Source organism: Tamandua tetradactyla, chromosome 17 (assembly GCF_023851605.1).
Source record: "Tamandua tetradactyla isolate mTamTet1 chromosome 17, mTamTet1.pri, whole genome shotgun sequence".
Classification (NCBI taxonomy): domain Eukaryota; kingdom Metazoa; phylum Chordata; class Mammalia; order Pilosa; family Myrmecophagidae; genus Tamandua; species Tamandua tetradactyla.
This window is the reverse complement of record NC_135343.1, coordinates 72,887,940-72,892,585: the sequence shown is the minus strand read 5'-3', so window position 1 is coordinate 72,892,585 and position 4,646 is coordinate 72,887,940.

The window sequence follows — 4,646 nt, the reverse complement described above, 5'->3', positions numbered from 1 at the left end:
CTAAAGCTGCTAGAATGCAACACACTAGAGATGGATCAGCTTCTAATAAGGGGATTTATTTAGTTACAAATTTATATTTCTTCAGAAGAAAGGCAGATAACTTTCATCTGAGGTTCTCTCTTACACGGGAAGGCACAGGGCAACATTTGCTGGCCTTCTCTCCTGGTTTCTGGGTTCCAGTGGCTTTCCCTGGGATGATTCCTTTCTGCATCTCCAAATGTCTGGAATGAGCAGTGAGTGCTGAGATGAGGTATACTAACTTGCTGAGCTCTCTTCTGAACTTTCTCTTTTAAGAATTCCAGCTACTGAAGTTAAACCTCACTCCTTGTGGAAGGCACTCCTCTTAGCCATCTGCAAGTGTAATCAGCCATAGATAAATTTCACATACTGATGATTTAAGTCCACAGCAACAGAACAATGGGGCATCATCACCTGGTCAGGCTGACACCTGAACCGAACTATCGTGAGCATGAATAGGCAATTGCAGAAATCAGAGCCTGAAAAAGGTGAGGTCACCAGGGATCTCAGGCTTTTAAGGAATGAAGGTCTGTGCTCTCCTACTGTAAAACCACCCAACATCTTCTGAAGTGTGGGCCAAAGTGATGGGACATTGAAGGCACGATAGAGAAGAGAGATGATGAATATAAATTATGGTCTCATGACCAAGTGCAGCAGTAGGGGCTGTAGTCTGCCCCACTAACCCTCCTGTTGTAAGATTTTATTATTTTTATCTTTCTTAGAAATTGTGAGTGACCTTAAAGAAGTGAAAAGAGAGAGCACATTTAACTTGAGACAGAGGAGATTGGAGAGGTGCAATGAGAGGACTGTGGTGGACACTGGTAAGTGCCCAAATTTTCATTGTTCTCTTGACAATTTCTAATTGCTGGTATGTGACTGTATTTGCATCTGTGTTTTGAAGGCTTTTTCTGGAAGACTGTTCTTCCTATATGAGTGGCAGGTTGAAGTGCCTTGGATTTTATGTTCCTAAGGTATAACCCTCAACTAACAACTGACAGCAATATAAGAACCTACCTTTCTTAAACCCTTGAACACAAAAATTCTGAAGCTTTTGGAATTTTCAGATTTGTGTGTTATGGGGTTTCCCAGTGTTTCTCAGTGGAATGAATATGCAGTTGTCCACTGTGGAGCTAGCTTAGTTCATATTCTCTTCCAAGTAAATGAACTTCAAAGAAATCCAAGAAAATGAACTAAAAGCTATAAGAATAAATGAGAAGGTTGGTAATGTGGTCACTATATATAAATGCACACGTATGTGTACATAGCTATACACACTCAAACCTTTAATGTATAAACATATTCACACTTTATAAATCAACAAGAAAAAGATGAACATGTTAAAAGAGAAGAAGCGACAGCTATGAACAGTCAAATCACTTTCTCTCTCTCTCAAATACACACACATGCAAGCTCCACCTCAAGAACCGTACCCAACAACACTAATGTAGAAAAACAAGGTAACGAGGAAAAATATTTCCCTCTCAGATTAGCAAAATTTAAATAGCAATGATAATAATTCCAATCGCTGACAAAGGTATGGGATAATTGGCACACTTATACACACCTGGTAGGAAGATAAATTGGAAAAACATTTCTGGAAGGCAGTCTGGTGCTGTATCTATCAATTTTATGAAACCTCACCAGTTTATAGCCAAGACTTAACTCTGAAAGATGAAGAATAGCTCAAAGTCTCAAGTTAAATATACACAGCAGCATTATGCTTGTCCTCTATAAGTCTTTACCAAAGGATTCCCAACCATTTTACCAATTCTTAGAGTTACGTAGCCAAATGCTTTGTCCCATATATATCAGCCCGTGCTACACCACTGGAATGCCAACATTATGCCCCTTAATATCTGAAAGGGTGTGCAGGTGTAATCCACCCATAAACAAAACAACCTTTTCAATAGTTCTCTTGAACACTCAAGGAATCTAAACGGTGGTGCAAAAAAGTCTTTATTTTTGTCATTTTACTGATTTTCAGTTAATACAGAATATGTGCTGGGCAGGCAGTTAGGGTTACTTTTCCTTTGGTCTCCTCCTGTGCTCCTGAGGTCACTTATGGACATGGACAGTGCCTTGGTCAACAAAGCTCTTGATTCATTTTGTCTTCTCACTTCTTAGATTTCAAAATGTCCTAGTCTTATGTCCCAGCCTGCATTCACAATTGAGTGGTGACCAATGAATCCCTTTTATTCTTATAATGCCTTTAAGGAGTAAGAGTGAAAATCTCCTCTGGATCACAGACAAGACTTAATGGTCCTATTTCAGGTAACAGGTTATAGGATGGAATGGAGACAATGGGGTAATGGCTGATGGGGAAGCTTCACAGATCTTCCTTTCTCTTTAAGGGCCACTTCTCAGCTGGTTTGAACTCTCTATCCTCATTCTCTTTTCCTCTTTACAACAGGCCCTAGGGACCTAGCTGCTTTCTTATTTAAAGAAGTCATCATAAACTTTATAACTTCAAGCTTGGTTTCCCTCTCAAAATGTGCTAGAGAATGAGAGGCAGCCTTCACAGTTTCCTTTTGCCTGGGCAGAAAAATAGAACACTGCTATGCTAATACAGAGAATCAGGTGGGCACAATAATCACAAATATAGGGAGCTTAATTTGTTCTTTGTGTTATACTTTCTGTATATTGTTCCTGATTACCTTTTGAGATGGTAACTGAAAAGCCTTTTTGGATTTCTCTAATTTTATTTTTGAACTTGAAACTCTCCAGTTCCTCTTTGCTTCTGATGCTTTCTTTGTTCTTTTGGGGAAAGGCTTTTTCCTAGAAGAGGTGAACAATAGGTGTTCCTTTGTCTCTAGTGGGCCAGTTGCCTTTCTGAGGCCATCTTCCCAGATGTCAATAACCTTTGCCACTAAGCCTCATGGGACCATTCTCCTCAAGCAAGGCAATTTTACATGGTCATGCAAAAAGTCACCTCTTCACTGGAACATAGTTGAAGTACTAAATCTATAATAATCTGAGATCATGCTTATTGTCAGTAGACACAAAGGAAACTCATTATGAAGAGAAATGGCAATGCATAGTCATGGTGATTTCATCCCAAATCTCATTTTACAGATTGTATAAATTAAGCAGTTGCTATTTATATTTGGGTAGATATTTCACCTGGAGCTCATGAGCTTAAAAAACTAGATGCAAATAAAATTTTAGAAAAGTGAACTTCCTTTCCCATTGATTTTTAAATTTTTTTAAAAATACCAAAAAATACCAAATGCAAACATTCGCAATTTTTGATCATTAAGTTCTACATATATAATCAATAATTCACAATATCATCACATAGTTGCATATTCATCATCATGATAATTCCTTGGAACATTTGCATCTATTCAGAAAAAGAAATAAAAAGAAAACAAAAAAAATTCATACATACCATACCCCCCACCCCTCCCCCTCACTGTCCATCAGTATTTCACTCTAAATTTATTTTAACATTTGTTCCCCCTATTATTCATCTTTATTCCATATGTTTTACTCATCTGTTGATAAGGTAGATAAAAGGAGCATCAGACACAAAGTTTTCACAATCACACAGTCACATTGTGAAAGCTATATCATTATACAATCATCTTCAAGAAAGATGGCTACTGGAACACAGCTCTACATTTTCAGGCAGTTCCCTCCAGCCTCTCCACTACATCTTAACTAACAAGGTGATATCTATTTAATGTGTAAGAATAACCTCCAGGATAACCTCTCGACTCTGTTTGGAATCTCTCAGCCATTGACACTTATTTTGTTTCATTGCACTCTTCCCCCTTTTGGTCGAGAAAGTTTTTTTAATCCCTTGATGCTGAGTCTCAGCTCATTCTGGGGTTTTTTCTCAATCCCTTGATTCTGAGTCCCAGCTCATTCTAGGATTTCTGTCCCACATTGCCAGAAAGGTCCACACCCCCTGGGAGTCATGTCCGATGTAGACAGGGGGAGGGTGGTAAGTTTGTTGTCGTGTTGGCTGGAGAGAGAGAGACCACATTTGAGCAACAAAAGAGGTTCTCTTGGGGGTGACTCTTAGGCCTAATTTTAAGTAGGCTTGACCTATCTTTTGTGGGGTTAAGTTTCATATGAACAAACCTCAAGATTGGGGGCTCAGCCTACAGCTTTGATTGTCCACACTGCTTGTGAGAATATCAAGAATTCAACTTGGGGAAGTTGAATTTTTCCCCTTTCTCACCATTCCCTGAACGGGACTTTGCAAATACTTTTTTATTCACTGTCATTGATTTGTTTTTAGATTCAGAGTTATTTTATTGACATGTCTTTAAATATGTAGCCACATTACGTGATTCTGAAAACTATATATCAACTCTTTTCTCTTGCAAGTTAATATTTTAAACATAAATGCCACCTGTAAGGAGCTTAGTGGTAAAAGCTCCATGCATATGTAATCCCCTTTCTCTTAATAATAGGGATTATAATACCTGCCTCTTATTTTGTTGTGAAACCAAGATTATATTACCTATGTGATTGCAACATATAAAATATTTCCCCCCTATATCTATCATGAACAGCAAAAGACACCCATATTTCAAGATTTCCTGTGATCCCAGCCATTGCTCTCTAATCCTCTTCTTTAATGGAGGAACAGATCTATCAACATTTAAAATTATGTTTTA